This window comes from Camelus bactrianus, chromosome 11, assembly GCF_048773025.1.
Source record: "Camelus bactrianus isolate YW-2024 breed Bactrian camel chromosome 11, ASM4877302v1, whole genome shotgun sequence".
NCBI lineage: Eukaryota > Metazoa > Chordata > Mammalia > Artiodactyla > Camelidae > Camelus > Camelus bactrianus.
In genome coordinates, this window is record NC_133549.1 from 43318493 (window position 1) to 43344101 (window position 25609).

The 25609-nt window shown below is 37.1% G+C and overlaps 1 protein-coding gene across 10 annotated transcripts in view; it reads right to left on the reverse strand.

The window, feature by feature from the left end:
• Positions 1-25609, reverse strand: part of R3HCC1L (R3H domain and coiled-coil containing 1 like) — an 80024-nt gene that overhangs the window by 47093 nt on the left and 7322 nt on the right. For 3 of the 10 annotated variants that reach the window (XM_045507544.2, XM_010971082.3, XM_045507547.2), the window contains exons 2-3: positions 18818-18917; positions 920-1041 (exon numbers count right to left, since the gene is read on the reverse strand). The exons of 2 other annotated variants lie outside the window; for them this stretch is intronic. The gene's annotated coding sequence lies outside the window, so the exon portion shown is untranslated. Of the gene's footprint in view, positions 1-919; positions 1042-11759; positions 11956-13115; positions 13187-18817; positions 18918-25609 lie in introns of all 10 variants that reach the window. 5 more of the 10 variants (XM_045507545.2, XM_045507548.2, XM_074373802.1 and 2 more) reach the window with 4 other exon arrangements.

Genomic DNA, 25609 nt, shown 5'->3' on the forward strand with positions numbered 1-25609 from the left:
TATATGATATTCTAGAAAACACAACATTTTAAGGACAGAAAATATATCAGTAGCACAGGTTCAGATAAGGGGTTGACTACAAAAAGGACACAGAGGAATTTTTTGGATTGATGGAACTGTTTTGTATCTTAACTGTATGGGACTTAGATGACTGTATGCTTTTGTCAAAATTCACAGAATGTCCTCTAAGAAAGGTGAATTTTACTTTATGTAAATGCCTTAATTTTTCAAACAAAAATATCATATTCCCTAGAAATTCCTACCAAAATATAGCTGACCACACCAACTCTTTAATTTCTGATTCCTGGCTTTAAAATACACCCATTTTTTATAGTGAGTAATTAGAGCAGTCTCAATGAAGTTATATTAGCATGACTAAAGATCAATTTCTCTCTTAAAACTTGAGGCTATAGTCTTTCTTAATTTAATTCTGCAGTTATTACTTAAAATCTCTACTGTCTTACTCACCTTTGCATGAGTAAAGATTATAAAACTTGAATCTCCTTTGACTGTCAGCTCTACAATTTACTCCAATATAACCAAACCACATACTTTTTTGTATTGTATTAAGGAGATATATAAATCTGGATAGTCTGATTCTGGAAAACCTTAGAAAAGCCACTAAAAGTATTCTATAATACCCTGGCAATTCCAATTGGGCACATAAATATATAATAATTTTTTCTAAGTGGGGAGGGTATGGCTCAGTGGTAGAGTGTATGCCTAGCATGCACAAGGTCCTGGGTTTAATCCCCAGTACCGCCATTAAAATAAATAAATAAGCCTAACTACCTCTCCCACCCAAGTCTATAAATAATAAAGGTAATATTCATTAAAAAATAATTTTTTCTGAGACACTTGTTTTATCATAATTCCTTGCTCAAAAACTTAAGTGACTCATGAGAGTCACTAAACTTACCTGGCATTCAAGGTTCTCCATGATTTGGTGTCTATCTACTGTTCCAGTCATATTTCTATCACTCATAGACACAAATCCTCCATTCTGTACCATATGGCCTCATGGTCTGTTCATTCCAAATTCTGAAATGACATCCTTGAATTACCTCAGTTTAAACACTCCTAGTTGCTATTCATTCAAAAGGCTTATCATATCTTTAACTATTTGAAGACGCGCTGATTTCACCCTTCTGTGAATTCATGTACACTCATTACCTATGGTATTCATTTGTCATTATAAACCTTGTACTCCTGTTTAAATGTTTTACTTATGAATGTCATCTCATACTCTATAGTATAGTTTCTCGAGGGCAGATGTTTCTCAAACACTTCTTGCATCCTCAGGAATACAAAAGATACTCAATAAATACTTAGAGAAAAAAAAATTTATGTGGAAGTTAATTTTAAATTAATTTAAAATCACTTTAAATTTCAAATTAATTTTAAGTCAATTAAAATACATACAGAACTTTCTGGAAAAGCTTATTTTATAGCTTGAGAAACTAAAGCTAAGGGCACTAGACTTTCCTCCCTGAGATCCACTGCTATATCACATTCATCTTCACAGAAACGGAACCCTGGAGTTCTATCCCAATCCTCCCAAGATTATATTAGTGCCTTGAAATGTTCTCTAATTCTCTTTCTCATATTTCTTCAGATTCTCCCTGAAAAGACTACAAATACCAAAAAGACAAAACTGTGCTTTCTACTCTCTTTAAAGCTCACAGAGCAATTATCACAGTGTTCAGTACACGCACAATAGATAGGCAATATTTCTATCAGATTTTTTTAACGTAACAGAAAGGCAGCTTATATATACTTCTCTGCCCCATGTAAAAACATAATACTTTTTTACTCTTCCTACTGGGAAGATTTATTTTTCATCATCTTTGGCACAAATTCTAGAATGCTATCTGCCAGGTCCCATGCCCCAATAAATATGCATCCACAAGCAATTATAGAGATAGATAGCTTATAGGGAGGGGGCACTCTTTGGTCAAGTCCCAGTGCTGGCCTGTGGTTAAGGGGAAGGGTAAGTGGGGGTGGGGGTAGGGCTGTGATAAATCACTGCCCACTCTGCTTAGGGGTATTTATCACAGCCCGCTGTCAGGTAAATCACTGGAAAAACACCTCTTCAGTAATTAATGTGAAGTGACGGATGGACAGCCCCTGGGCCCATTAATCAGGAACATCAGCAGCCTACTGAGATTATGAACGTCAGGATGCATAAACTGCCAGTGGATCAATAGGCCCAGGAATTCATCCAAGGCTCTCATTTCCGAGACATCTCCGGTACATTAGGCTCCCTCGGCCCCTCCCCCAATCTAAAATGAAAAGCAAGGCTGCAGAACAAAGAACAGGAGCTGAGGTCTAAAGTGACCACTGCAAGAAAACAGTCAAGGAACCCCGCCATGGCGAGGAAAGGTACCAGGATGGCAACATAAGCACAGAGTTATACTGACCGAGAGGCTCTTAGATGGTTCAATGCCCTGGAAAAGCAAGGGAACCAGGAAGATAACTGTTAACATTCAACACTCAGAGTCTGATTATCTTTTTTAGGGGTAATCTAGCTTCTTGCTTCTAATCTTTCACCCATTTTCCTGTCCACACTTTCTTTCCTTTCATATTGGCACCATTAATATAGAGTAGAGAGAAATAAGCAATTTCTGCTACCTAACAACCTAGGTAAAAATTTCTATTTAAAAGGAAAAAAGAATTTGTATAAAATAAAATCATTGAATTACCTTTAAATTTAATTTAGCCTCATCATTCACAATCATGACAAACTGGGAATTGCCAGCAGTACCACAGTGTTTACAATTGAGAAAAAGGTGGTCTTCCAGAGTTATTAGCATTTATAAAGCATTTTGCCAATATAAGATAAAGTTAAAGGCTAAACTGCGTGACAGGATTTCATAAATTAAATCAACTCTTAATTCTATTTCTTCTCCAAGTCAAATAAAAAATTCTCCATCAAAAGAGTCTGCTCAACTTGTAAAACAGTATAGAGAACTGAAAGAGAACTACTGTTTGGTCATCACCCCAAGTTTAGTCAAATTTTGTACTGGAGATTCAGCTGTGCTTCAGCCTCGTATTGAACACACTCTAGGCTGGCAGTGACGGGAATGAGACTGCACTTGCTGCCACATCCCGCCAAACCCCAGTGCTGTGCTTTGTGGTCAGACTAAGGCCAGGGCTGCAATCGTTGGTTGGAAAGTGTCTCAGAGTTACGGCTGCCTGTTCCGCTAAATCTCATTTCATCCTACTGATGGATGGATGGACAGATGGCTGCTTGGTGAAAGCAGCATTATCAGGAGCTTCTATGGAGCCTCTGAATGATGGATAGCCCTCTTTCTACTTTCTCCAAACCACCATCGATCCAAGCCATATTTCAGCGGTCAGAAGCCCAGTAATATTAAGACACACAATCAGGTTAAGTTACTTGCAGTGTAAACCTCTAGAACAGAAATTCTAACACCTCTGCTTTGCTGTCATGAACTAGACTGGAAATGTTACAGTCCATTCTTTCTAGCTGCTAATTCAATGAATTCCAACAGCTCAAAGCCCAAAGGGAACAGCTGGGCTCCATTCCTAGGAGCACTTGAAAAGCTAGTTGCCTGCCAAATTTTTTACTAGCCAGTTCTGTGAAATGAACTCTGCCATAGTAGTGAGCAGGTCTGTGAATATGTGCATGCAGTGGAGTGTGATGCTATTAGAAGCATACAAACCACGTAGAGTTTGTCAATGATATAATCACTAACCTCAAATGCGTGGAGCATTGGATATACCAAGTAGACATGCCTATCAACACCAGGGAGGGTGATTAAAACCAGACAGATTAAAATTTTGTCTTTTGCACATAATCCTAAAATACTGTTTCTATCTAGTTTGCCTGGCTGGCTTCTACTCTCCTGTGTACATATGCATTCGTAAGTACTAATCCTTGCCTGTGTTTACAAGCACTCTTCTGCATCCATCTGTCTAGACACTCATCTCAGCTTGTTTATTCGGACTACATGCCCTCTTTGTTCCTTCCATGTTATCTTCTCAGACACATACAACTGGACTCTATCAAAGCTTTTTCCACTCATGTGGTTGAAGAAAATGGACTCTGACTCCAGCTCTGTGATATATTCCTAGAACCCACATGCCCTTTTTTTCTAAGTCCACACACCCCCAAACGACATCTCCTCTAAATGCTTCACTATCAACTGTACCCTAAATCAGGTTGGCCTGGCTTGACTGACTTGTTGCCACTCTCAGCCATTGTTCAGATGTTTGTATTTGTTTGTGGGGTTAGAAAAATGTCTCAGTGGAGTAGCAACTATCGTTCTTGCCGTAATGGCAGTTTACCTTTATACTTTAATATTTATGTCTTAACAATACCTATATCTCTGTTCCTAGGAAAAGAGAAGAGAAGAGAAGAGAAGAGAAGAGAAGGGAAGAGAAGAGAGAAAGAAAGAAAGAAAGAAAGAAAGGAAGAAAGAAAGGAAGGAAGAAAGAAAGAAAGAAAGAAAGAAAGAAAGAAAGAAAGAAAGAAAGAAAGAAAGAGGAAAGCAAGCAAGCAAGCAAAAGGAATCATGCATTATTTTAACAAGATATTACTTAATTATAATGTCTTATGAAGAATAACACAGCCTTTCACATAAACATTAAAGAATTTTTATAGAATCTTAGAGTTACATTATTGAAAGAGACTGTATAGGTCAGAATTTAACATCCTAATTTTTCAAATAAGGAAACAGGATCTGAAGTTGTAATGTGCATAGTTAGATAGATACTAAGTAGCAAAGCAAGACTGGAACCTAGCTTTCAATTATAAGCGTTGGGCTCATTTTATTATATTTTTCAGACACTCCATTTTCATCCTTAGGATTTCAGAGGGAGTAAGGGTAATAAAGGTTGAATGTCATTTGTGTGTGTGTGCCTGTGTGTTTTGGGGATGGAAGGTGGCCACAAATAATTTAAGTTTGACCACTCTGACTATTGTACTTCTCATCAAAGTTGCCAATGCATCATCTGAGAGTTGCTCACTATCCTAGAAAACAAAATTCAGTGAATCCCTGACAGCGAGAAATCTCAACTCCTCTCTTCACCCTTCTTTATGTACTTGTCCCAGTCCTATCTAGAAGGTTGAAAAGAAAAAAGCAGAAAGATATCTAATGCAAGTAGAATCAGAAAGCAAGAGGCTCCATAAGTTAAATTAAATGGATAGAGAAGCAATGTGTCCTCTTCATTTCCAAGGACACCACACTCTGGTCAAATACGGAGTACAAGTTGACTGACTGGACTTCACCCTCTGGTGGCCAAAATGTGTCACTGCTACACTTCCGGACTGCCAAACTACCCCCATACACACCTCTATAACCTTACAGCTAGCTGGAAAAGACCTTAGAAAAACATGTCGTATAACCTCCTCGTTTTAAAAGTGAGGAAGATGGTTGAGGAATTTAAGACTTAACAGCTATTTGAGTGGGAACAAACCAGAACCCAGATCTCCCATCAACTAACCTACTAGTTTTATTGCCATCATAGCTGCCTTAACCAGTTTTCCAGCAAGTATATATACTCAGGATATACTTACTAGCTGAGTAAAGTTTCATCAGAAAGTTAATTGTGCCACAAAAATAATCACATAATACATATCAAAACCAAATAGATCATCCATACTAATGCGCATCTCCATTGGTATAAATGATCACTATGATTTTCCATCCCATTCCCACAAAAATGTCCTCATACACCAGACAAGAACTCTGCTACAACTATTCTTAGCACTAGATAAAACATTTCTCCTAGGAATTCCAAAAAAGGCACCTCCTCAGAAAAAATAACTGGTGCTAGGTGAATAAGGAACGACAATTCTTTAAACCCTTATTTTATTTCTATATACTCCCTAAGTTCATTTTAAAAAGCTGTTTTATTTGCATTAACCAACTACATTTTAGAATAATCAATTTTTTTGCAAGGATATCTCAAATCAACACAAAGATCCCTTCCTTTCACTAAAAAAGTCTTTTTATAGAGTCTCTGTGTGATTAAGAAAGCTCTGTTAAACAACAGATTAAGCAAGAGAACAAGGACATATTTTTCAAAATCTGCTGCTGTGAACCATGTCTAATTATGTTTTCTGTTCCATTAAGGTTTAGGCACTACAAGCAAAAGTGGAAGCAGTGGTAGAGTAATACCAATAGCAGTAGCAGAGAAGAAGAAAGAAAAAAATAACCAGCAACCATTCAATGAGTGCTTACACTATGACAGGGACTGTGCTAAATACTTTATGTATATTTTCTCACTTGATTCCAACTATAATACTACGAGGTAGCCATTATTGTCTCAATTTTACAGATGAGAAATCTGAAGCTTGCATAACTTAAGATCACACAGCTTTCAAGTGTTGGTTAGGATGTGAAAGCCCCTGCATTTAACCACTACACTAGACTGCCTGATACTCCGTAGGATGATCTCCAACAATCACCTATTCATGTCATAAATATTCACAATTTGTTTAGAATTGGTATAAATGCAAAGCAATCAAAGAGAGTTCAAAAACTGCTGCAGTAAAACAAGAAAACCAACTAGGATAAGAATGAAAGAACTTTAATGCTTTCATAGCATGACTATTTCCAATAACCTTCCAGACTTAAAAGTGCTGACAATAATAATTCACTATTGTCTTTGAAACTTCCTCATTCACCTTGCGTCACCCTCAAAGCCATATGGTGAAGAACCTCACCAGGTGTCAGGAGAGGAACTCCCTTTCTTCTATTCCCCTTAAGAATAATCTCTATACTTCTTCCTACCAACTCCCCCAACCATTTAAAAACATTATCCTTCTCTACATACTCCCCTGTCTCTAGAGGCACATGTGAACATGGGAACAATGACCAGTAAAACTGATAACACGGTTCCAAGACTGGAGGAAGCTTCAAAGCAGAATGTAGAGTGCACTTTCAAATCTGAATCTAAAAAGACACTTGTACATCAAATACCTACTGCAGATGGTATTTTCAGATGTAACCTTAAAGACAATATAATAATTATAGTATTTTAATATTAGTTTGCTTCAGACATTTATAGCCTTTGCCTCCGTGCATGTAACTGAACAAAGAATATAGCTTGCATAACTGGAAGAAACATTTCATGAAAAATCTGAGCATTAAGACAATGATAGATACAGGGTAGATGATTCCAGTAGGATCTTGAGGGCCCCAAAATACGTAAACAAACCATGGCATGAGAAGGTTTTTCTCACAAGATAACACAATTCATACTCCCAACTTACTTTACACTCCACTGGCTATAGTCGCCATGCATCGGCACCAACTGATTTCACGCTTTATAGGCTGGGAAACAGTCCACAGCTTAGTCTCTTTCACACTCCACTGATGTGGTAACCCCATGGTTCACCAACTTAACTGTTCCAAGTTTAATGTTAGCATCTATTATTGACCACCTCAAAAGGTACTCAGATCAAAGCTTTAATATAACTGAACAATAGCAGTATAATATATAATAGGAAGGCAAAGAGAAAAGTCGGCTTTCTACTCTGTATATACCTGGTGGTAGGGAGGAAAGAGAAAAACTCCCTCCTAAAATTTCTTTCCCTCACCACACATCTGGAGGTTGGCCTGTGTTTCTAGACTTATTTGAAATTAGTTCCTCTCCTGAGTCTATCTTGGGTTGCACTGATATCCTATAGTTTGATAATAAAAGAATTGAAACAAATAAGATTTTTCAGGGCTATGCCTCAAACCTGGCATGCATTAAACTTGATCTTTTTTCCCCTTTAGGATTCACAAACTAAAGCTAATAAACCACTGAGTAAATTTTCAAAATAGAGGCCACTAATCTTAATCTAAGTGTCTTATATATATTATCTCATTTGCTCCCAACTACACACTAAGAGGTAGCTGTTATCTCAATTTACAGATGAGAAATCTGAAGCTTAAGTTATTTAAGATTACACAGCTTCTAAGCGTTGGTTAGGATTTCAAAGTCCCTGCACTTAACTACTACAGTAGACTAGAATACATGCCTTCTTGAAAAAAAAAAAAAACCACCAAAGTACAATAGTAACTAAAGAGAATAATTATAAAGGAGGTGGAGTCCACATGTTACAGATATAGTTACAACTCTGTAACTATCTCCTCCCTCTTTGTAGCTATGCTAGCAAGTGTGAAGGCCAAATGTGGCTGATAAGAAACCAAGACACCAAAAGAAGCAAAGTTACACTTTAAAGCAGGCAAAGAAAATAGATTATTAATAAATAAGAGCTTTTCTTATATGCAGATTAAAATTCTACTGATTAGAGTTTCAAGAATAACAAATAATTACATTGGAATACAATAATATCTTCAGAGAACTGCTCCTTTAAGGACCAGAAAGCCTGTACTGAATGCAACAAGACACTTTCAAAGTAGAACAATCTACTGAACAAACATGACTCAGGTACCAAACTGTATTCTAATCTATTATTCTTATGATACAAAAAGCAAGATAAATGTTAAAGATTGGTACAAAGCTAACAACAGGTATTGGCTTTTTCTTGCAGCCAAACAAATATTTAAGTGCACATACTGTACCAAAATCTATGCTGGGGCAGTGGAGGTTATAAACTAGGACCACAGGTAAGAACATGGTCTAAACCACATGAATAATGTAGCCTCCCATTTAAGTTGTCTCTAACTAACTAGGAAGACAAGAAATTTTTTTATAGTTGTTTTAAGGTAATACATAATTGCCAAATAAAGAGAAAAGCTGTAAATGATTAAAAACTCAGAGGAGAAAGCTATTACTGAGGGCCTGGAATCATTGAAAAAGATATCATAAAGCAGGGGGAACTGGAACTAGGCCTTTAGAAGCCGGTATGTAGACTCAGAACTGAAGGGAGATATTTCAAGTAGAAGGAATAGCCTGAATAATAAATACGAAGAGGCAATAAATCAAAAAGCATTAATTTGGACACAGATATAGAAACTACTAGAGCCAAAAGTTCAATATAGGAAAGTGTAGAATATTCTACCAGAAAGAGTATTTTCAGCCTGGAGGGCCTTCAACACTAGGTTTAGACACTCATTACCCCAGACAAAGGAGAGTCAAGTCTAGATCCTACACACAATTCCTGAGAAATGGCACTTCTACTGTGTCTCTAAGTCTCCATACCTTCCCTCACACCATTTGCCCTTTCATTTACCTTGGCATTTTTTTAATATGTATCATCAGCGCAGAGGTGACAAGACAGCATGCAATCTTAACACTGGCACCTGTCTTATGTTTGCTTAACCAAATGGTATCAATGAGCAAGCAGTAATATTTACTGTTTACTTTAAAAATCAGAAACAAGATCAACAGGAGGGATGGACTCCAAAACAATGTGGCCCAAGTCTAATCCCTTATTTAGAAAAAAACATTACAGCTAGGGGGGCAATCAAATACACTTACTTTGTATAACCATTCTCATAATCAGAGAAAGAACTAAACCAAAGCTTGCCCCACATTAAATTCTCCACAATCCAAATATTATCCAGAAAGTCATGCCTTCATACCTGATGAAGACTGCTACAGCTGGCTTTTTTTGAAACAAACAGCTGGTACTCTATGTATATGTGCATAAAATAGAATAAATAAATAACAGGATACACATTTGTCTGAGGTAAAGGCCCTGTCATTTTGGATCTAGATATGGTAACTGGCCTTACTACCATTATAATAGTTCCTGCAAAACATAAAACCCATCCCCACTACCTTGACTTCTGTAGTTTCATTTCCTAGCACAAAGTGGTATTTCTACTCTTTCCAAAAATTTTAAATCTGTCAATCCCTACTCTTTCATCAATAGAACATCTAACCTTACAGTTCTGATGACAGAATGAAACAATAACACTCGAAAGGAAAAATGAGACCCACTATTTCCACCCCACCAAAACCAACTCCAGCTGTTTATTTCACAGCCATATCAGCAGAGCTAACAAGAATAGTTTCCATTCAAGCTGCCCACAGAACCTGAGTTACTCTGCTCTTCTCTCATTTCTTCCCCTCCCCAACTCCTCTGTAACTTACACACAACCACCTCACTCTGTTGTCCATCTTCCCCAACTGCTGCCCAACAATTCACAGGCTGTCACAGATTGTCAGCATTGTGTTTGGGGACTTGAGAAGTACCCCTGTGGGACAGCACAGTGTGTTATTACAGCATTTTCCCGGACACAATGTCACTCTTTATAGCCAGTTGCAAATTAGTTTCTTCTTAAAAAAAAAAATAATACTCCTAATAAGACAGGTACAAGGAGATTTTAAATAACCAAGATTAAAACTCACTTTGGTGTGCTCTGAGATCTGGGTCGTTTCAGAGTCATGCACAATGAAATCCCATGCCTTGACTCACACAAGCCATGCACATCATCTAGGAACGTCTGAAGTCAGCTTTCTGATGCTAACAAAAGCAAAGAGACTACCAAAAAATAAATACATATCAAAAGAGAATCTTCCTTCTACTTTTTTCTGTGCCTATGGCTCCTCATCCTTAAATTCTATTTGATAGTACTTTAAGTTCAGCTCTTAACATCAACATTTACTTCTCACTATGTCTTTCTGTGCAAAACCATTTAAAAGAAAATTCTGAAAATCACCAGTATCATTTCATTATAGTTTCCATCCAATTTTTTGCCATGTGCTTCAGCAGCACACAAGTACAATTACCTTCTGACAGCTGCTGTGACCTGACCCTCTTGTTACCACTAAAGGCTTCACCCTAAATATCAGCTTCCCAGTTGCCACTGGCTACACATGAGTGTCAGAAGCTGGAACAGACTGAAAATGTCATCACAGGATGTGGGAAAGAAAACCTCTCACAACATAACAGGTCATATCAACTTTCTAAGACTTCTTAGGAAAAAAAACTAATTAAAAATAATCACCTACAGAGGAACAGGTCAAGATGGCGTAGTAGTAGGACGCTCATGGCTCACCCTCTCCCACAGATACACCAAGACCCACATCCACGACCCACTCAGCCAAGCAGAGCACCTGCGGAACTCCAGCAGAACACTGTCCTCTACAAAAGACAAAAGACGCCAAAAATCTGGTAGGAGAAAGGAAAAAAAGAAAGACAAAAAGGCAAAACAGTGCGGGATGGGTCCCACGGGGAGAGAGTGGCAAAGGAGGACTGGCGCTCTTCGCTGGGTCTCCCCCCTCCAACGGAGAGGCCAGCTGGACGGAGGGGGAGCCTCTGAGGCTCAGATCTGTACGGAGCAGCCCTTGACCAACAGAACTAAGTTAAATGGGCACAGAGGGTCCCTGCGTCACCCAGCCCGAGACCAGAGCCGGGAGCTGGGGGCCGCGACAGGCTGCCCGAGCAGGGCGGAAGATGGAGACGGCTGCCCGGGGGACTGCAGGGTGCTGCGCAATGTGGATGAGCGGGTGCACAGGGCAGAACAACCTGGGCCCTCCATAAAACAGCATGGCTGATGTGCCCTGGGGGGAAGGGTGCATACCCTCATCTCTGAAAACCCACGGAAGGTTTTCTGCGAGGAGAGGTGGGGCTCAGGCGCAGCCGCCAGATCCTTCAGCGGGTGACACCCAGGTGGGGGAGGGGGCGAAACGAGTCCACGCCTGGGGGCTCCGCAGCCACCTCAAAGGCCAGACAGTGACTTATTTGCAGCCCCAGTCAGATAGGATCCTTCCACCCCGGTGCCTCACAAAGTTTGCGCCGCCAGGACAAACAAGTAGCTGAGTTTGGGCATGGAGCAGGGGCGGGGCTGTTCAGCGGTCTTCCCAGGGGCCGCCTGCGGACCACCGACCTGGGGCAGAGCACGCTGCGGCGCAGAGCCGGGGAGCGACCGGCACCAGGAGACGGCGGGTGGCCCCCTGCCTTTCCAGCAGGAACTCTGTGCTGGGAGGGGGCGCGATCTGCTAGCCGACAGGCATTGGGAGCAGCATAGATGAGGGTGCCAACGGAGGGCCTCTGGAAACAGCAAGCTGAGTTCACAAAACACGCTGAAGACAGAAAGACTTCTCATTATGAGCACACAGTCTTCAGGAGAACACTCCCTCCCCACCCTTTTTTTTCTTTTTTTACCATTGTATTTTCTATTACCTTTTTAATTTTCACTTTTTTAACAATTATATATCCTCCCAGTTTTAATCCCTTTTAAATTTTTCTTTTAAAATATTATTATTATTTTAAAAAACCCACGTCATGTCATTTTTATCTCTTGGTTTTGATCTCCTGTTATTGATTATACACAGGTTTCAAATATATTTTTTTCCTCTTTTCTCCTTTTTTAAAGGTTTTTAAGAGACATCTCAACCTGATTGCTATTCTGCTTCAACTTGATCTTCAATTATTCAATATACACTGTTTTCAAACCTTTTTTCCTCCCCTTTTTCAAAATTCTCTCTTTATCATATCTTTATCTGTTCTATTTTTTATTACCTTTTTAATTTCTACTTTCTAAACAACTGTATATGCTTCTAGTTTTAATTCCTTTTCAAATTTTTCTTTCTAAACAATTACATATGCTTCTAGTTTTAATTCCTTTTTAAATTTTTCTTTTAAAGTAGTTACATTATTATTTTTTTTTAAAAACCCACCTGATTTCATTTTCATTTCTTTTGGTTTTGATCTCCTGTTATTGACTATAAATAGGTTTCAAATATCGTTTTTTCATCTTTTTTCCTTTTTTTTTTAAGGGTTTTTAAAAAAGACGTCTCAGCTCAAATACTAGTCTGATTCAAACTGCTCTTCTATAATTGATTATACACTGTTTTCAAACCTTTTTTTCTCCCTCCTTTTAAAATTCTTTCTCCCTCCTTTTTTTTTTTTTAAGTTTTATTCCTACATAGGCATTAGATAGATAAACAAATAAACTCCTTTAAGGACCACAACAGATAACTGATACTCCATAAGCCACAGTGCCAGAGAGATATCAGGAAGATGAAGAAGCAGAGAAACCATTCCCAATTAAAAGAACAAGAGAAATCCCCTGAAAGAACAATCAACAAAATAGACATTGATAGCCTACTAGATCAAGATTTCAAAAAAGGAGTGATCAAAGTATTGAAGGAACTAAAAGAGATATTGCTTAGAGATATAAAATATGTCAAAAATGAAATTGAATCTATAAAGAAAAGCCAAGTAAAATTGGTAAACTCACTGGCTGAGATGAGAACGGATCTAAAGGCTGTGCAAAGCAGACTAGATAATGCAGAGGAACGAATAAGTGACCTAGAAGACAAGACAACAGAAAGCACCCAATCAGAACAACTGCAAGATAAACAAATAAAAACAAATGAAAGCAACATAAGGGACCTATGGGATAATATAAAGCGTGCCAATCTTCGCATAATAGGGGTCCCAGAAGGGGAAGAAAGATCAAAGGGGATTGAAAAGGTATTGGAAGAAATCATGACTGAAAACTTTCCAAACTTAAAGAAGGAATCAGATATCCAAGTACAGGAAGTTCAAATGGTCCCAAACAGGAAGAACCCAAACAGACTCACACCAAGACATATCATAATCAAGATGCAGAGTCAAGGATAAACAAATGATCCTAAAGGCAGCAAGAGAAAAGCAAAGAGTGAGTTACAAGGGAACCCCTATAAGGCTCTCAGCTGATTTCTCTACACAAACACTACAGGCCAGAAGGGAGTGGCAAGATATATTCAAAGTCCTGAATGAAAAAAAGATGCAGCCTAGGATACTTTATCCAGCAAGGCTATCCTTTAGGATAGAAGGAGAGATAAAGAATTTTACAGACAAGCAAAAACTACAAGAGTTTAGCAACACTAAACCCATGCTAAAAGAAATATTGACAGGTCTACTCTAAATAGAAAAGCGGCAGGATGCTACAGATATGAGAAACTCATAACTGGAAAGGTGATAACTCATGAATTACAAATAAAATAAACAGGAAATTGTAAAAGAAGATATCTAAATCATTAACAGTGGGAGAGGGGAGCAAGAAAATATGGAGTATTTTTTTCTTTCTTTTTAAAATTTTTTGTTTTCAGTAGGATGGGTTTGAGATATAGTAATGGGCTAACAGACTTACAGAAAAGGGTAACCACAAGCCAAGAACTTACAAGGGAGTCACAAAAACTAAATAAAATCCATGATAATACAAATGAAAATTACCAAACCACAAAAGGAAGAAGAAAGGAACAAAGAGGAAATACCAAATAAACTGCAAAGATAAGTTCAAAATGGCAATAAACACACATCTATCATTAATTACTGTAAATGTTAATGGACTAAATGCTCCAGTCAAAAGACATAGAGTGGCAGACTGGATAATAAAGCAAGAACCTTCAATATGCTGCATAAAAGAGACCCACTTTAGGGCGAAGGACACATATAGATTGAGAGTGAAAGGATGGAAAAGGATATTCCATGCAAATGGAAAATCCAAAAAAGCAGGCATTGCAGTACTGATTTCAGACAAAATAGACTTTAAAATAAAGGCCATAAAGAAAGATAAAGAATGACATTTTATACTGATTAAAGGAGTGATACAAGATGATGATATTACACTCGTTAATATATATGCACCCAATATAGGAGCACCTAAATACATAGAACAATTACTAACAGAGATAAAGGGGGATATTGATGGGAAGACAATCATAGTTGGAGATTTTAACACCGCATTATCACTAGACAGATCTTCCAGACAGAAAATAAATAAGGCAACAGAGAAACTAAATAATACAATAGAAAAATTAGATTTGGTGGATATTTTCAGAGCATTACACTCCCCAAAAATAGGATATACATTCTTTTCAAGTGCACATAGAACATTCTCTAGGATTGATCATGTACTTGGGCACAAAAGAAACCTCAACAATTTTAAGAAGATAGAAATTATCTCAAGCATCTTTATTGACCACAATGCCATGAAACCAGAAATCAACAACAGAGAAACAAAGGAGAAAAAAAGGAAAGCATGGAGATTAAACAATATGCTATTAAAAAACCAATGGGTCAATGAGGAAATCAAAGCTGAAATTAAAAAATACCTTGAGACAAATGAAAATGAAAGCACAACCACACAAAATTTATGGGACACAGCAAAGGCAGTGCTAAGAGGGACGCTTATAGCGATACAGGCCTTCCTCAAAAAAGAACAATCTCAGATAAACAATTTAACCCACCAGCTGAGAGAACTAGAAAAAGAACAAAAGACCCCTAAAGGCAGCAGAAGAAAGGAAATTATAAAGATCAGGGAGGGAGGAAATAAAATGGAGATTAAAAAAAACAAAGAAAAAATAAATCAAACCAAAAGCTGGTTTTTTGAAAAAGTAAATAAAATCGACAAACCTCTGGCCAAACTCACAAAGAAGAAAAAAGAGCACAAATTAGCAAAATAAGAAAGGAAAATGGAGAAAGTACAACAAATAAAATAGAAATACGGAATATCATACGAAGAGTATTATGAAAAACTATATGGAACCAAACTGGATAACCTAGAGGAGATGGACAAGTTTCTGGAAACATACAGTCCACCAAGACTGAATCAAGAAGAAACTGACCACTTGAACAAACCGATCACTAGAAATGAAATTGAAATAGTAATAAAAAACCTCCCTACAAATAAAAGTCCAGGACCAGACAGCTTCACTGGGGAATTCTACCAAATATACAAAGAACTCATACCAGTCCTTCTCAAACTCTTCCAGAGGATTGAAAAGGAGGGAATACTCCCAAACTCATTCTATGAAGCCACCATCACCCTGATACCAAAACCAGGCAAAGACACTACAAAAAAAGAGAATTATAGGCCAATATCACTGCTGAACATAGACGCCAAAATCCTGACCAAAATATTAGCAAATAGAATCCAACAGCACATAAAAAAGATTATACATCATGACCAAGTGGGGTTCATCCCAGGGACACAAGGGTGGTTCAGCATACGCAAATCAATCACTGTAATACATCACATCAACAAGAGAAAGGACAAAAAGCACATGATCATCTCAATAGATGCAGAAAAAGCATTTGATAAAATTCAACAGCCATTTATGATAAAAACTCTCACCAAAGTGGGTATAGAGGGAACATATCTCAATACAATAAAAGCTATATATGACAACCCTACAGCCAGCATAGTACTCAATGGTGAAAAACTCAAAAGCTTCCCACTAAAATCTGGGACAAGACAAGGATGCCCACTATCACCACTCCTATTTAACATAGTCTTGGAAGTCCTAGCCACAGCAATCGGGCAAGAGAGAGAAATAAAAGGGATCCAAATTGGAAAAGAAGAGGTAAAAGTGTCACTATATGCTGATGACATGTTACTATATATAGAAAACCCTAAAAGGTCCACACAAAAACTACTAGAGCTGATCAAAGAATTCAATTCAGCAAGGTAGCAGGTTACAAGATTAACATTCAAAAATCAGTTGCATTCCTTTACACTAAAGATGAATCAACAGAAAAAGTAAAGAAACAATTCCCTTTAAAATAGCACCCAAAGTAATAAAATACATAGGAATAAATCTAACCAAGGAGGTGAAAGAATTATACACAGAAAACTATAAACCATTGATGAAGGAAATTAAAGAAGACTTTAAAAAGTGGAAAGATATCCCATGCTCTTGGATTAGAAGAATCAATATTGTTAAAATGGTCACACTGCCCAAGGCAATCTACAGATTTAATGCAATCCCTATCAAATTACCCAGGACATATTTCACAGAACTAGAACAAATCATAATAAAATTCATATGGAACCATCAAAGACCTAGAATTGCCAAAGCATTACTGAAGAGAAAGAAAGAGGCTAGAGGAATAACTCTCCCAGACTTCAGACAATACTATAGAGCTACAGTCATCAAGACAGCATGGTATTGGTACAAAAACAGACATACAGACCAATGGAACAGAATAGAGAGCCCAGAAATGAACCCACAAACTTTTGGTCAACTAATCTTCAACAAAGGAGGCAAGAATATACAATGGAATAAAGATAGTTTCTTCAGCAAATGGTGTTGGGAAAACTGGACAGCAGCATGTAAAGCAGTGAAGGTAGAACACTCCCTTACATCATACACAAAAATCAACTCAAAATCAATCAAAGACTTAAACATAAGACAAGATACAATAAACTTCCTAGAAGAAAATATAGGCAAAACATTATCTGACATACATCTCAAAAATATTCTCCTAGAACAGTCTACTCAAGCAATAGAAATAAAAGCAAGAATAAACAAATGGGACCTAATGAAACTTACAAGCTTCTGCACAGCAAACGAAACCAGAAGTAAAACAAAAAGACAACCTAAGGAATGGGAGAAAATTTTTGCAAATGAAATCAACAAAGGCTTGATCTCCAGAATATATAAGCAGCTCATACAACTTAATAAGAAACAACCAAACAATCCAATCCAAAAATGGGCAAGAGACCTAAATAAGCAATTCTCCAAGGAAGACATACAAACGATCAATAGGAACATGAAAAAAATGCTCAGTATCACTAATTATCAGAGAAATGCAAATCAAAACTACAATGAGGTATCACCTCACACCAGTCAGAATGGCCATCATTCAAAAATCCACAAATGACAAATGCTGGAGAGGCTGTGGAGAAAAGGGAACCCTCCTACACTGCTGGTGGGAATGCAGTTTGGTGCAACCACTGTGGAAAACAGTATGGAGATTCCTCAAAAGACTAGGAATAGACTTACCAAAAGACCCAGGAATCCTGCTCCTAGGCATATATCCAGAAAGAACCCTACTTCAAAATGACACCTCCACCCCAGTGTTCACAGCAGCACTATTTACAATAGCCAAGACATGAAAACAGCCTAAATGTCCATCAACAGATGATTGGATAAAGAAGATGTGGTATATTTATACAATGGAATACTACTCAACCATAAAAACCAACAACATAACACCGTTTGCAGCAACATGGATGCTCCTGGAGAATGTCATTCTAAGTGAAGTAAGCCAGAAAGAGAAAGAAAAATACCATATGAGATTGTTCATACGTGGAATCTAAAACAAACAAACAAACAAAGCATAAATACAAAACAGAAACAGACTCATAGACATAGAATACAAACTTGTGGTTGCCAAGGGGGCGGAGGGTGGGAAGGGATAGATGGGATTTCAAAATTGTAGAATAGATAAACAAGATTATACTGCATAGCACAGGGAAATATACACAAGATCTTATGGTAGCTCACAGAGAAAAAAATGTGACAATGAATATATATATGTTCAAGTATAACTGAAAAATTGTGCTTTACACTGGAATTTGACACAACATTGTACAATAATTATAACTCAATAAAAAGCGTTTAAAAAAATCACCTATCGAGCAATATTTTTAAAATTAAAATCAGTTTCACTGGTTATCTAAATATTTTTCACTTCTAAGTCCTTTGGTAGCATTAGCCATTCTGCTTTACAATGCTTTACTGAGGATTTAACTGACCATCTATTCTTCCCAAATCAGTTCACCAAATCCCTACAACACTGCATCTTTGCTGCTCCTTACAGGAATTACAGGGAAGATAGAGTTTGACAGGAAGGGCATTAATTCTCAATTATTACAGTTGAAAGAGACTAAAAAGAACAAAGCTAGTAATCCAAATTTGAGAACTAATTCCAATACTTAACCAATCCTTGTTCTCTCCACAACAAAAAAGAAAATTAACAATGATAGTGAATGGATGCAAGAGAATCTTCAAAAGACCCTGAAAGTCCTTCAGGATACTGCCACTTTCAAACTTGTTTCATATGAGAGGTGCAAAATAAAATGACACTAAAAGAAACAGAATATAAGCAAACAAATAGAGTAAATAAACAATATTTCCAAATATGCATAAGTATAGTTAACCAACTTACCAAATAAGTGACATTTATTTTTTGAATAATAAAGCTCTATAACACGCAGACTGTGAGGCAAATGGTAAAAAAGTTCCCTTCTGAGAGACAGCAGCCTCACCTGGAAAATAATAATAAAAGTTATTTTTATAAAAAATTTTCTTTGACACCTGTCTGTGTACTTAACTTTCATCATCTCATTTCATGCATACTAAGAGTTTAGCACAGTGATTTACCATAGAAAGTAAAATGAAAGTAAATATACACAAACAAAAATACTTTTTAGAAGCTCAACAACAAAGTAGAATAAGGAAATGTCATTTTCCCTCGTTCTCAGTCCTCTGAGAACTAGTCTGAGGGGGCCGAAACACCTATTAACTGCCAACAAAAAAGAGAGAGACATAAGAAACAACACAAATGATCAAAACAAAAAAGATGTTCAGCTTCTAGTCATTACTATAGTTCTAACTCTTAGGATGGCATATGGTGGATGTTCAATAAGAATACGCCAAATGGATAGCTGGCTGGCTGAATAAAAAACAAACCTCATCCTTGATGCCTACTGAAAGGGCCTAGAAGCAAGGACACTGACACCCAGCAGCAATGTGGATGTCTAGAGCCCAGATCCTGGCTTGTAAAGTCATTCTATACTAAAAAGAATCAGAGCTCTTTGAAGGAATAACTCATTTCAGGACTCAGGCTGGGAAAGTCCAAGATAAGCCTAGAACAACTTATGGTAAAAAGTGCGGAAATGTGAGCAAGGCAAAAGGAGACAGGAATCAGCCTGAAGGGGGCTCCTTCTGGCCAAGTCAGGAACAGGGTCAAAATAATGATTAGGAACCATCATGAAAATGATTCAGGCAGAAATCACAAATGGATACTAAAACTAGCAAGTAAAAGTTCAAGGAGTAACAGGATATTTATAAAGTCCGAAAGTATTTTTTCAAAGATACCTCTAAATTACAAATGAAATGTGGATGTACTTAATCCCACTGAACCGCACACTTAAAAATGGTTAACATGATACATTTTATGTTATGCATATATTACCATCAAAAAAATTATAAAAGGAAAAAAATTATAATTTTACCCTGGAAAACCTGGCAGATACTACCTTAATGAAATGATCCAAGATCACATTACTAATATTTCAACATCCTGTGCCCCTTGACATGATGCCATGGGAAGCATAATATAACTTCTGTGGTACTCCTGTTAGAAATGGATAACCTGAATCCAATCATGAGAAAACATCAGATAAAACCAACTTAGAGGCATCCTACAAAATAACTGGCCTGTATTCTTCAAGCATGCCAATGTCATGCAAAAACTGAGGAAATGCTCCAGATTAAAGGAAACTAAAGAGACGTGACAACTGAATACATTCCACGAGCTGGAATCTTCTTTTGCTATAAAAAAAAAGTACATTTCTGGGACAATGGGTGAAATTTGAAAAAGTCTGTAGACTACATAATAATATTAAATCAATGTTAATTCCCAGATTTTGACAACTGTACTGTGCTTACATAAAGGAATGTCCTTGTATTTAGAAAACGCACTCTGAAGTATTTAGGTATACAGGGGAATAGGTCTATACCTTATTCTCAAATAGTTCAAGAAATAAATACTGGAGGATGGAGGGAAGAGGGAGAGAAAGGAAATATAGTACAGTGTGAACATTTGGGTATCTGAGTGAATTTTTTCTACATTCTTGTAATTTTTCTGTAGTCTGAAATAATATGAACACAAACAGAAAACATGTTAGCACAGTACCTGACACATAGCCTGCAATCAAATAAATTGTAGCTATTAGATGTTTTTAATATTTAAACTGTGTAACAATAAAGTTTTTTTTTTAAAGACATAAATCAACAAGAATGGAAAGAGCAGTAGAGGAGAAAAAAAGTAACAAAACTTTGGAAGTTGGATCATATACAAATGAATGCTAACTGTATACCAACTCCTTGAGAGCCAGATTCCAACCCAGCAGTAGAGAGAGCTGAGACTCAACCCAATTTACAACCAGAAATTCAGACAAGGGTAAGGAACTGCTGGGACCACCTCTGGAACTGGAAGTGAAATGGGGAAGGAGCACTGGATGAAAGCTGTTTGAGAAGCAGTTACAGCCTTTGACCCCCTTCTCCCTGAAAAAAACTTGAGGTTATTTCTGCATAACGTAAAACAGATGATCTCTGGTCTGGGGGACTGACAAGAAGTGCAAACGTCTTTAAAACTGGGAAAGTAAGTGAACATACTGAACACTATGCTCTATTATCCCCACTCCCAACCCCATCCCACACACCAGCTCCCAGAAATATGTGAACTGTTCTAGACTGAAAGGGCCCTCCAAGTACCTACAAATATCCAGCACAGCATAAAAACAGACACAGACCCACACCAAAGCACATCATCATGAAATTTCAGAGTACTGGGGACAAAGAAGAGATCCAACAAGCTTCCAAAGAGAAGATCCACAAAAGATTCGTGTTAGCAAAGGACTTCTAAATAGCAACAGAGGACAAGGAGAAAGTAACCATGCTTTCAAAATTATGAAGAAAAATATTTCCAATCTAGAATTTTACACTCGCCCAAACTATAATAAAGTATGAAGACAAAAAAAAAAAGGGAGGGAGAAAGAGAGAGGAGGGTATAGCTCAGTGGTAGAGCGCATGCTTAGCATGCACGAGGTCCTGGGTTTAATCCCCAGTACTGCCAAAAAAAAAAAAAAAAAAAAAAGACATTTTGACATGGAAAGGTTCAAAAATTACCTCCCATATTCTTTCTTAGAAAATTACTAAAGGATTGAGAATTTAAAGTTCTCACAAATTTAGGAAAACACTGATTGTTCATAGCCTTGGTAAAGTTACCAGAAGAACCAGTTTTAAATCTATTTAATTGATAAGGATAGTTTATCAGCAGGCATTCTTTTATAAACCAACCAATCAGGGACAGATTTATTCCAATAAACACACCCCTGAGTACCAATCAATCAACAATGTCACTCAAGTAACTATGCTTCTACAGATAACGTTAATCCAGTCCCACCTCTTAAAAACTCCCTGAACTCCACCCTCCCCTCAAACACCATAAGATTAACAATCTGTTTTATTTAGACTGTGCCTGATCAGATATTCTAGAGGGTTAGTGACATCCTTTGACCCCAAACTAGGAAATAAATCAAAGCAAAGACATAGGATATGGAAAACAGGATATTCAACATAAGAGAGCAGTGAAGGAATACTGCTGAATGGGAATTCCAGGATGCTAACTGTGAACCAGAAGCAGAAGGCAACCAATCCAGATTAAAGTTTTACAGCAGAGACAGGCATGCTGAAGGCAGTCATCCCTAGTCTCTCTGCCATGTACCATCTTTTTAACACAACCCAACTACTAGAGGATGTGCGCCACTTAAGCAAGAGGGTAAATGAAGAATGAAGAAGATAAAAGTTCCAACAATATTGAGAATCATACCCAAAAGGAAAGAAAAATCTAAGGATGACAACAAAGGAAATTATCCCAGGAAAAAGAGCCATGCAGCAGGCCTAGTAGTAGGCTCAGACAGGAGAACAAGGGAAGTCTCCAGAAGAGAAATTTCCAAGAATTTTTCTAAAATGCAAAGAACTGACAGATTACTGTGACTGGCCTTGTGGACAACTGCACTTAGAGACTACTATTTAAGACATTGTCAGCAAATAAAATTTGCACAGGCATAATAACGTAAACAGTAAATATATGATTTAATCAAATGTCGTAACATAAATTGGGAGGCTAGGGGAGAAGTAGCAGTAGTGATGGTGGTTTAAGAATAGTAAAACTTCCTCTATCATAACAGAAACTCAACATATAATGAATAAATTGGTGAATCAAAAGACAGCATTATACACATATTATTTTAAAACATGGAGATATGTAAATGACAGAAGAAACAGCTTAAGGAATTAAAAGTGACTACCTTTATGGACAGGGCTAGAGAAAGTGGGGAGAAGTAGGACAAGAACTATTCACTATATATTTGTTATATTGTTCATCATGCAAAAATAAACAAAATATTTTCAACTGAAAAGAACAAAAACCCTAGAGAAAACATTCACCTTTTTTGTTAGAAGACATTGGTATTTCCAACACTGAAAGCACATAAACATATAAAACATAGAAGCTTTAAAAATTAAAAAAAAAAACTTTAAAGCAAATAATTACCAATTTAGTGAACAGAGAGAATTCAGTCACTATAATACTAGGAAGACTGTAGGTCTGACCTTACTTACAAATCCATTAATGATAAGGAGAGTGAAAATTACACATTTAATTCAATTTGCTCATTCATCTACTTTGGGAAGTACGATTAACAGCAGTGAGAGAGAGCAGTAACGTAAAAGGACAGAGACAGATTAAAAGCATTGGCCCAAAACAACCAGATTGGAGAGTGGATAGAAGGTAAAAAGAGAAGCTTAAAAAAAACTTCAGAAAGATATCCAAGGCTTATTAATTACCAATTTTATTGCACACTGTTGCCATCTGAAGTAATTTTGATCACTAATGTCAAACGAGATATATATACATAATGTATATATACATATAGATATCATACACGTGCATACATATACATACATACCCATAATCTTTTTCCTTATAAGAGACTGACAAACCTACTTAAATGGGGATTCATGAAGGGATTACACCCTAAAAACAAAGTACTGTTGATGCAATCTGATAAGAGTAGTTTCATACTCATAGTTTCATAAATTCAGAAACTCTATCAAGGATTACCAATAATGAATTAAACTATCCTACAGACAATTAACTCTGTTATCTACCCTATATTCTTCATGTAGCAACACTTGGATTATCTTTATTGTTCCTGTCCTTTTTCCCCAGGCACTGACCATCCAAAAGAGTCTACATTTCCCAACATCTCCTACAGAAAGATGTGGCTATGTGACCAATGGAATATGAGCAGAAGTGGTACATATAACTTTCAGGAAGTAGCCTTTAAGGGAGGGAGATGTGTTCTTCTCTTCCTCCTGTCTGTTGGTTCAAATGTGGATGAAAAGGCTGAAGCTCCAGTAGTCATCATAGACCATTCAGCGACTCTGGAAAAGAATGAAGTCCATGCACAGTGGAGCAACAACATGACACCATGATAAACCGTAACAGTCCTAGACTACTGGAATTCGTGACATCAAGAGAAATGAACTTCCATCATGCTTAAGTCTCTGTTATTTGGTTGCAACCAAATCTAATCCTAATTAACATAACCTCTATACTAATGTACACTCTTTTTTTCCTTTCTTTCTCTAAACAGTCTTCCACTGCTCCTTTGCTGGCTCCTTTTCTGCCTCCTCCTCCCTTACTATGAGTATTCCCCAATATTTCATCCTTAGTCTTTTCTGCTCTTCTCCTACTAAGTTCTAGGTCAAACATTCATTACAAAAAAATAAAAAGACCCTCATTTCTATATGTCTGATCATTTATCTGAGCTCTAAGTTTATCTCCAGCTGTCTATAATTCCATTTGTACAAGACATAACTGAATAAGAACATTAGTGATTTTTAAAATAAAATAGATAAACAAAGTGGTGGTGGCAGGAATAGTAATAGTTGTTGTGATAGCAATAGCTAATATTTACTGAGTTCTTAATATTTGCCAGGCATTGTTCTAAGAGCTAATCCTCACAATAATCCTATGAAGTAGGAAGTACTATCACCACCCTCATTTCAAAAATGAGGAAATTGAGACCGAAACAAGTTGAGTAACTTGCTCAAGATATAGAACTAATGTACTAAAAGATTATTCAACCTAGGCTCCAGAACCCACTCTCTTAACTAGTGTGCACTAGCACATTTTCTAAGGATGCTATCACAGCTTAAGACTTTTTAAGTTTGTCCTCAGCCACCACGATAGTTATTTAAATATCCACCACGGTAATATATTTTATGCCTCTGCAGATTAATTTTTAGGAACTGTTGAACAGCACTTAGAAATAAGCATGGTAAATAAGATGAATGATCAAGAAAGATAATACTCTTGGGCACAAAAGATATGACCGTAAAGTGATGAGATTGGTTTTCTTGTATGGCTCTATTGGTTCTGAAAGCCGTTCCAAAAGACAAATTCCAAAGACTGTTTATTTGCTAGAGTAACTGCCTGGTCTTAAAAATGGATTACTTTAAAAGGGACAGCATTCATTTATATTATTAAGTTCTTTATTTTTAAAGCACCAGATTTTTTCAATTACCACTGAAATTATCTAATAACTAAAACTTATATTAGTAGTTGAACTCATTATGTTTCTCCCTAGACCTACCTGAGATCCTTTCCGAATGTCACTATCAAGACACCACAATACACCTGATTTGCCAGGCTCAAAACTTTGAGGTAGTCTGACTCTTTCAGCTCTTCTAACCCCATACTCACTGCTCTTACTCCACAAAAGCTATCATGTTTTCTATTTCCACATTATTCCATGACTGTCCTACTGAAATACCCGAAAGCCACTCCCTAACTTGAGGTTATCCCACAAAGCTGCCAGGAAAGCCTTCCTCAAACGCTGTTTTCATCATATCACTTTCAACAAAAATATTATCACCTATAGGATCAAATCTAAGTTCTTTAGCCTAGCCTTCAAAGCTTCCCATTAATTCTTCATCATCCCTATAGACACGTAAACCTAACAAATCGCATCTCTTTACTACTCATCATCAGTAAAATCATACCTTCCATTTGTGCAATATTGTTAGAATACCCTTTTTGTCTCATTCAGTTCACATATTGTACTTTTTTGCTTCTAACTTCTCATCACTCTATTGAATTTTC